This window comes from Bos javanicus, chromosome 19, assembly GCF_032452875.1.
Source record: "Bos javanicus breed banteng chromosome 19, ARS-OSU_banteng_1.0, whole genome shotgun sequence".
Lineage (NCBI taxonomy): Eukaryota > Metazoa > Chordata > Mammalia > Artiodactyla > Bovidae > Bos > Bos javanicus.
In genome coordinates this window covers 7,604,766-7,615,182 of record NC_083886.1, presented here as the reverse complement: position 1 = coordinate 7,615,182, position 10,417 = coordinate 7,604,766, and positions in this window count along the sequence as shown.

The window sequence follows — 10,417 nt, the reverse complement described above, 5'->3', positions numbered from 1 at the left end:
GGTATAAATAGTGACACAAATGTTAGATGGAATAACTGTATAGCTGGCCGAGCATTTGTGCTCTGTAGTGCGGTAACAGATTTTGATTTCATCGTTACCATTGTTGTTCTTAAAAATGTTTTATCTTTTACAAGAGCTTTTGGGAAAAATCTTCAGGGGCAAACCTCTGATGTCTTTTTTGCAGCCAGTAGCTTGACTGCAGTGTTACATTCACTAAATGAAGTGATGGAAAATATTGAAGTTTATCATGAATTTTGGTTTGAGGAAGCCACAAATTTGGCAACCAAACTTGATATTCAGATGAAACTCCCAGGGAAATTTTGCAGAGCTCAGCACAGTAACCTGGAATCTCAGCTAACCTCTGAGAGTTACTACAAAGAAACTCTAAGTGTTCCAACTGTGGAACACATTATTCAGGAACTGAAAGATATATTCTCAGAACAGCACCTCAAAGCGCTTAAATGCTTATCCCTGGTACCCTCTGTCATGGGACAGCTCAAATTCAATACATCAGAGGAGCACCATGCTGACATGTACCGAAGTGACTTACCTAATCCTGACATACTCTCTGCTGAGCTGCATTGTTGGAGAATTAAATGGAAACACAGAGGGAAAGATATAGAACTTCCATCCACTATTTATGAAGCCCTTCATCTACCAGACATCAAGTTTTTTCCTAATGTTTATGCATTGCTAAAGGTCCTATGTATTCTTCCTGTGATGAAAGTTGAGAATGAACGCTATGAAAATGGGCGAAAGCATCTCAAAGCATACCTGAGGAACACTTTAACAGATCAAAGATCAAGTAACTTGGCTTTGCTTAACATAAATTTTGATATAAAACACGATTTGGATTTAATGGTGGATACATATATCAAACTGTATACAAGTAAGTCAGAGCTTCCTACAGATAATTCAGAAACCATTGAAAATACCTAAGAGACTTTTAACTGAGACTTTCTCTTATATTTGATATTTGAAAAAAAAAGTAAGAAATTTTAAAATATCTTACAGAAAAGTTGTAAGGGTAGGCCACTTAATCACTGAATATCTTGATCTGTAGGCCTCCCATTGAGTATATTAGTCATTGATAATCTGCCTGTTTAAATGGCCTGTTCAAATGCCCATGCTTTGGAGACCTAACTGTTCTTCCAGAAGATAGCATTGTAAGTACCATATTACAGTTTTATGTGATCTCTGCTAATGGCAATTTGGAATTGTTTTAGTTAAGTGATTTTAGACATTACGTTTATCACTGTGGATCAAATTGTCAGGTATTAAGTTATCGGATCTTTGAAAAAATAAAATTAGAGGAGGTATGGGAGGAAGGAATGCATTTTGTAAAATGTTACAGTGAAGCTCATGACTGACTTTTGAATAGTAGGAGTTATAAGTATGCTATTAAAAATCTGTAAAGGACAGTTAAGAAAATTATCAGACTCTAAGAGAAATGTGTAAGCTTGTCCAACAAGGATTTCAGTGTAGATTTTCTCTTTATCAAATGAAGTTAAAATTTGAATGGAAGAGCCTGCCATTGTTCCACATCTGGTATTACTGTTTACATTCCTTTATTGAGCCTACGTCTTCACAAGCTTTTTGGCAGGTATATGTTGAACACTTCAATTTCATGGTCAAGAAAGGATCAGAGGCCATGGATACTGACAGCTGATTTGTCTGTTTTCTTCTGGCTTTTTCCATGACTGTATCTACTGCCTCATCTTGATTTACAAGCAAAGCCTAGAAAGCCTACAAAAATAAGTGTTTTGTAGTTTATCTAGGAATAATACAGAAAATATTGCTGTTATTTTTGGTGAAGAAAATCAATTTTGTATAGTTTATTTCAACCTAAATAAAATGTGAATTTTGTGTAAAAAAAAAAAAAATAACCCCCCCAACCCTTGGCAATAATCCTTTGAATGAAAGTCTTTCCTTATTAAGTCCAGGTTTGTTTTTTATCTGATATTACACTAAAGTACTGTTAAAAAGTACTGTTAAAAACTTTATAGATAAATACCCTAAATATTAACATACTAGAGTTAATATTAACTCTAATATTAACATTAGTGAAACACTACTGACAATTGTACAGTTACTTGTCCTAAAGCAGAATAAAGTCTATAAGAGCCAATGCATTTACATATGACAAATATCCAAATATCATAACATTTGTATATGACATTTGCAATTCCCACATGACAGTACTTCATACAGAGGAGTAACCCCTACTGCCCCTATACCCTGCCACTTGACCTGGAGAAAGTCATCTCTCATTTGCTTTAATTTTGGTATTTATCCGCATTTATATCACTAACCATAAGACAGCCCTGATGAATCACATCTTTCTAATCCTATCAGTACACATCAAGTGTGCACTGAATTTTCTTTGCCTTTAACAGAAGAGTTCATTTCCATTCTTCAGGGGCCAGGAAGTCTCCTCAACCCACTACTTTGGGAGATTTCCAACACTAGCCCTCTGGGGCAAGAGTAACAGGCTCAGAAGGTATGAAAATCAAACATTTTTTCATCAAGGGGAAACACTCCTAATTGCAGGTGTCAAAGCTGTAGCTGCCACTGGGAAGTGTGTACCATGACTGTAAGAAGAAAGACAGGTGACTAAATCTGATTCAGTGTTTGATATCTCTTCAAAACACACAGCAAGTTTAATACTGAAGGACTGTAGAGAGCTGGCAAAGATAACACTAATAGCAAATGCTTATTGAGTGCTTACTGAATACCAGAGCCTGGGCTGAGTGCTTTACAAGGGTCACCCTACTTAATCTGCACAATGAAAACATGAGATGTGGACCATTAGTAAACCCATTTAAAGACAACAAAATTGAGGTTTAAGGAAGTTCTGAGAGATTCCTAGAAAAGTTAATTTGTAAACACAGGAAGTAGCTTGGTGTTTGTCTGAGATTAGGAATGGAAACAAAAAGAGATTGAAAATGAGCAAGACATTTATTTGGAGGTTACACAAATGTTCCAAAATTAGACTCTGGTGAATGTTGCATAACTCCATAAATTTACTAAAAACCATTGAATCGCAACACTTTAAATTAATGTATTTTACGGTAGTTAATAAATCTTCAAAGCTTTTAATTATATATATATATATATATATATATATATATATGTTATGAAACTTACCCAAGTTTCATAACACACTTGGCTTGAAGTTCATTAGTTACAACAGAACTTGAACCTGAAGCCAGTGATGTGACAGTAGAGTTCAAAGTTTATTATCCTGCCTCCAAAAGTCACTAACTTCTCCCAACATATTATTAGATAAATATTAGGTTGAGACAAAAGTAATTGCTGTTTTGCATGGTTGAAAATTTCCCTTTGTATTGGAATACATTCTTATATAAATGTGGTTATATTATACATCATTTTAATGTGCATTTCTCACTTTATGTTTTTTGCTAATGACTTATTACTTGCTGTTTATTTTATATTTATTTTAGACTAGCAAAATGATGTTAGATCAAAACCAAATTAGAGTAATTTTCTTATCCAAGTTCAAAATGGGTCATAAAGCATCAGAGACAACTCACAACATTAACAAAGCATTTGGACTAGGAACTGCTAACGAATGTACAGTGCAGTGGTGGTTCAAGAAGTTTTGAAAAGGAGACAAGAGCCTTGAAGATGAGGAGTGCAATGACTGGCCATCAGAAGTTGACAGTGACCAATTGGGAGAATCATCAAAGCTGATCCTGTTACAACTACACAAGAAGTTCCCCAAGAACTTGATATTGACCATTTATGGTTATTCAACATTTGAAACAAATTGGAAAGGTGAAAAACCTTGGTGCCTCATGAGCTGATTACAAAAAAATTGTCATTTTGAAGAGTCATTTTCTCTAATTCTATGCAACAACAATGAACCATCTCTCAATCAGATTGTGATGTACAATGAAAAGTGGACTTTATAGGGCAACCGGCAACAACTAGCTCAGTGGTTGAAATGAGAAGAAGCTCCAAAGCATTTTCCAAAGCCAAACTTGCACCAAAAAAAGGTCATGGTCACTGTTTGGAGGTCTGCTGCTGGTCTGATCCACTGTAGCTTTCTGAATCCTGGAAAAAACACTGCATCTGAGCAGTATGCTCAGCAAATAGATGAGATGCACCAAAAACTGCAATGCCTGCAGCCAGCATTTGTCTACAGAAAGGGTCTAATTCTTCTCCATGACAACTCCTGACTGTATGTCACACAACCAATGCTTCAAAAGCTGAATGAATTCGTCTACGAAGTTTTGCCTCATCTGCCATATTTATCTGACCTCTTGCCAACCAGCTACCACTTCTTCAAGCATCTCAACAACTTTTTGAAGGGAAAATGCTTTCACAACCAGCAAGAGGCAGAAAATGCTTTCTAGAGTTCTTTAAAATCCAAAGCTTGGATTTTTATTTTTATTTTTTTATTTTATTTTTTTAAATTTTATTTTATTTTTAAACTTTACAATATTGTATTAGTTTTGCCAAATATCGAAATGAATCTGCCACAGGTATACCTGTCTTTTCTCTTGTTGGCAAAAATGTGTTGATTGCAATGATTCCTGTTTTGATTAATAAAGATGTGTTTGAACCTAGTTATAAAGATTTAAAATACATGGTATGAAACCACAATTATGTTTTGCACCAACCTAATAATAATCCACTGAAATGCACACAGTTATAGCAAGGATAATTTATATTTTGTCATTCCAACCATAACTCATTTTAGTGAGAGAGGTGTTATAATTTTTTTTTTCCACCAAGGCAAGGGTAAACTAAACCTGTAATGGATATACTGGGATATAGATCACCCTATCTACAGCTCACAGACAAAGGCCATTTAATTAATTAGGTGCTTCAAAACATCTTCTCATTAGATCTCTGGACAAATTTGGAAGAGCAAGATTTATCTCCAGTGTATAGATGGGGAAGCTGAGACTCAGCTAGGGTTTTAGGTTCATAAATCTTAAAATCCTAGAACAATTAAGCGTCAAAATTATACTTTAGACCAGAGGTTACTAAATCTGCCATGCTGATTATTTTTAAACAGTCCACAAGCTAAGAATGTTTTCTATATTTCTAAGCAGTTATATAAGTCAATACAAAATAACTTCCATTTTGCCTTATAGCCTGTAAAGCCCAAAATATTTTCTATGTGGCTTTTACAGAAAAAAAGTTGGCAATCTCTGCTTTAGACCATTGCCACCATTACTTTTAAAACATATAACCTGAGAAAGATGTGAATTACTAGTCACATTGCATTTCCACCTGTAAGAAAAGAATCTTTGTGGCATAAGTTCTAAATATATTGTATTGTATTCTGAATCACATGGGACTTTATGATTTAAGTTCAGACCACCCTTCAAACTAAATCTGTCAATCTTTAGAACACCATAGAAAATAAATACCAAAAAAACACCCCCACAAAACTTAAATATTTCATATACAAATTCAGAAAACCAAAAAGAAAAAGAAAATCTTTAAAGAAGCTAGATAGGGGAGGAGGATGGGGGAGCACTTTATCAATAGAGGAATACAGATGAGGATTATAGCAGACATCCTATCAGAAACCACCCTGCTAAAAGAGTGTGGGGTGGAATACAGAACATTTTGAAAGAAATAAGCCACTGACCTAGAACTCTATATCCAATGAAACTGTCCTTCAAAAGTGAAGAAATAAAAACTGAGGGAGTCCATCAGCAGCAGACTACTCTGGAAGAAATGTTAAAAGACATTTCTGAATGAGAAAAAAGTATAGGTCAGGAACTCAGATCTACATAACATTGAAAGTGTCTCTTGTCTTAAAGCTTGTGAAAGACAGGAGCTTTGTCTTATTCATCAGGGCTTAGGAAAACACAGGCAAACAATAAATTCTGAAAGATTGCCAAATGGGTCATGAAGCAATATTCTTGTGTATTCTTCTTATGAAGGTATATTCAGAAAATCCAAAGGCAGCTATAGAAGGATCTGCTTCCTACATTAAATGGTAGCTATTATATTTGTATAAGATGTATATATTTATATAAGATGAGGTAGCTATGTTATATTTCTAAGCCTTTTTGTGTATTAGCAACACATTAAAAGTCCCAGGGTAAAATGTAAAAGTTCATATTCACAGGGATTCTCCCTTTCTTACAAAACAATAACCATTTGCATGGTTTCCATGAACAGTAAAATAGTTTTCCAAAATAGTGTCAGGGAGCGGTGAGCTTGTCAGGTAACAAAGTACTCACACTGAGAGCCTGTTAGAATTCTCCTTCTGCGCACAGGTGTTGATTCTGATGTTAAAGACCAGTTGGAAGACCAGGCAAGAATTGACTTCTACTTGGCATTGCCCTGGTTCAGCTCATGATTCACACAGGTATCGGTATGGTGTTACGTCCAAGGATCTGGAATGTCCAAAACCTTCCTAAAAGTCACCTTGCCTGTCAAGGTTTTCCAAGGCCCAATGATAATAAAAGCTTTGGTTGATTAATAGCCACCTGGTGTGATCTTCATGCAAGGATGGGGTTCAAGACAGGGTGGCAGCACAAATATGTATATATTTTTTAATTTATTTATTTTTTATTGAAGGATAATTGCTTTACAGAATTTTGCTGTTTTCTGTCAAATCTCAACATGAATCAGCCATCGCTATACATGTATCACCTCCCTTTTGAACCTCCCTCCCATATCCCTCCCCATCCCACCCCTCTAGGTTGATACAGAGCCCCTGTTTGAGTTTCCTGAGCCATACAGCAAATTCCATTGGCTGTCAAGTTTACATATGGTAATGTAAGTTTCCATGTTACTCTTTCCATACATCTCAACTCCTCCTCCCCTCTCCCCAGGTCCATAAGTCTGTTCTCTATGTCTGTTTCTCCATTGTTGCCCTGTAAATAAATTTTTCAGAACCATTTTTTAGATTCCGTATATATGTGTTAGAATACAGTATTTAACTTTCGTTTTCTGACTCACTTCACTCTGTATAACAGGTTATAGATTCATCCACTTCATTAGAACTGATTCAAATGTGTTCCTTTTTATGGCTGAGTAATATTCCATTGTGTATATGTATCACAACTTCTTTACCCATTCATCTGTTGAGACATCTAGGTTGCTTCCATGTTCTAGCTATTGTAAATAGTGCTGCAATGAACAATGGGATACATGTGTCTCTTTCAATTTTGGTTTCCTCAGGGTTTATGCCTAGGAGTGGGACTGCTGGGTCATATGGTGGTTTTAATCCCAGTTTTTTAAGGAATCTCCATACCGTCTTCCATAGTGGCTGTATCAATTTACATTCCCACCAACAGTGAAAGAGCATTCCCTTTACTCCACACCCTCTCCAGCACTTATTGTTTTTAGACATTTTGATGATGGCCATTCTGACCAGTGTGAGGTGATATCTCATTCTAGTTTTGATTTGCATTTCTCTAATAATGAGTGATGTTGAGCATCTTTTCATGTGTTTGTTATCCATCTGTATGTCTTCTTTGGAGAAATGTCTGTTTAGGTCTTTTTCTCACTTTTTGATTGGGTTGTTTGTTTTTCAGGCATTGAGTTATATGAGCTCCTTGTATATTTTGAAAATTAATCCTTTGTCAATTGTTTCATTTTCTGTTATGTTCCCCCATCCTGAGGGCTGTCTTTTCACCTTGCTTTTAGTTTACTTTGCTGTGCAAAAGCTTTTAAGCTTAATCAGGTCCCACTTGTTTACTTTTGTTCTTATTTCCATTACTGTAGGAAGTAGGTCATAGAGGATCTTGCTTTCATTTATGTCATTGAGTGTTCTGCCTATGTTTTCCTCTAAGAGTTTATAGTTTCTAGTCTTACATTTAGGTCTTTAATCCATTTTGAGTTTATCTTTGTGTATGGTGTTAGGAAGTGTTCTAATTTCATTCTTTTACATGTAGCTGTCCAGTTTTCCCAATACCATTTATTGAAGAGGTTTTCTTTGCCCCATTGTATATTCTTGCCTCCTTTGCCAAAAATAAGGTACCCATAGGTGCATGGGTTTATTTCTGGGCTTTCTATCTAGTTCCATTGGTCCATATGTCTGTTTTTGTTCCGGTACCATACTGTCTTGATGACTGTAGCTTTGCAGAATAATCTGAAGTCAGGAAAGTTGATTCCTCCAACTCCATTCTTCTTTCTCAAGACTGCTTTGGCTATTCAGGATCTTTTGTGTTTCCATAAGAATTGTGAACTTTTTTGTTCTGTTTCTGTGAAAAATGCCCTTGGTAATTTGGTAGGGATCACATTAAATCTGTAGATTGCATTTGACAGTATTGCCATTTTCACAATATTGATTCTTCCTACCAAGGAACATGGAATATCACTCCATCTGTTTATTTAGTCTTTGATTTCTTTCATTAGTGTTTTATAGTTTTCTGTGTATAGTTCTTTTCTCTGCTTATGTAAGTTTATTCCTAGATATTTAATTCTTTTTGTTGCAGTGGTGAATGGGATTGACTCCTTAATTTCTCTTTCTGATATTTCATTGTTAGTATATAGAAATGCAAGTGATTTCTGAGTACTGATTTTGGATCCTGCCACTTTGTGAAATTAACTGATTAGCTCTGGTAATTTTCTGATACTCTCTTTAGGGTTTTCTATGCACTATGTCATGTCTTGTGCAAACAGTGAGACCTTTACTTCTTCTTTTCCAATCTAGATTCCTTTGACTTCTTTTTCTCCTCTGATTGCTGTAGCTAGGACTTCCAGAACTATGTTGAATAATAGTGGTAAAAGTGGACACCCTTGTTTTGTTCCTGATCTTAGGGGGATGCTTTCAGTTTTTCATCACTGAGAATAATGTTTGCTGTCAGCTTATCATATACTGCCTTTACTAAGTTGAGGTAGTTTCCTTTTATGTCCGTTTTTTGAAGAGTTTTCATCATAAACGGGTGCTGAATTTTGTCAAAGGCTTTTTCTGCATCTATTAAGATGATCATATGGTTTTTAATCTTTCAATTTGTTAACATAGTGTATCACATTGATTGATTTGCATATATTGAAGAATGCTTGCATTCCTGGAATAAACCCAACTTGATCATGCTGTATGAACTTTTTGATGTATTGCTGAATTCTGTTTGTTAAAATTTTGTAGAGGAGTTTTGCATCTATGTTCATCAGTGATATTGGCTTGTAGTTCTCTTTTTTCTTTGTTGTCTTTGTCTGATTTTGGTATCACGGTGATGGTGGCCTTGTAGAATGAATTTGGAAGTGTTCTTTCCTCTGCAATTTAGAAGGATAGGCACCAGCTCTTCTCTAAATGTTTGATAGAATTCTTCTTTGAAGCCATCTGGTCCTGGGTTTTTGATTTTGGGGAGATTTTTGATCACAGCTTCAATTTCAGTGTTTGTAATTGGGCTGTTCATAATTTCTATTTCTTCCTGGTTCAGTCTTGGAAGATAGAATTTTTCTAAGAATTTGTCCATTTCTTCCAAGTTATCTATTTTATTGCCATATAGTTGTTCATAATAGTCTCTTATAATCCTTTGTATTTCTGTACTGTCTGCTGTAACCTCTCCTTTTTTGTTTCTAATTTTGTTGATTTGATTCTTCTCTCTTTTTTTCTTGATGAGTCTGGCTAAGGGTTTGTCAATTTTGTTTATCTTTTCAAAGAACCAGCATTTAGTTTTATTAATCTTTACTATTGTTTCTTTCATTTCCTTTTCATTTATTTCTGCTTGGATCTTTATGATTTATTTCCTTTTACTAATTTTTTTTCCTTCTTCTTTCTCCAGTTGCTTTAGGTGTAATGTTAGGTTGTCTATTTTATGTTTTTCTTGTTTCTTGAGGTAGGATTGTATTGCTATAAACTTCCCTCTTAGGACTGCTTTTGCTGCATCCCATAGGTTTTGAGTTGTGTTTTCATTATCATTTGTTACTAGAAATTTTTTGATTTCCCTTTTCATTTCTTCAGTAACCTGTTGGTTATTTAGAAACATATTGTTTAATCTCCATGTGTTTGTATTTCTTACAGTTCTTTTCTTCTAATTGATATCTAGTTTCATAGCATTGTGGTTGGAGAAGATACTTGATATGATTTTACTTTTTTGTTAAATTTATTTATTTTAATTGGAGGTTAATTACTTTAAAATATTGTATTGGTTTTGCCATACATCAACATGAATCCGCCATGGGTGTACACATGCTCCCCATCCTGAACCCCTCTCCCACCTCCCTCCCCACACCATCCCTCTGGGTCATCCCAGTACACCAGCCCCAAGCATCCTGAATCCTGCATTGAACCCGGACTGGTGATTCGTTTCTTATATGATATTACACATGTTTCAATGCCATTCTCCCAAATCAGCCCACCCTCTCCCTCTCCCACATGCAAATCAAAACCATAATGTTGATATGATTTTAATTTTCTTAAATTTACTGAGGTTTGATTTGTGACCCAAGATGTGGTCTATCCTGGAGAATG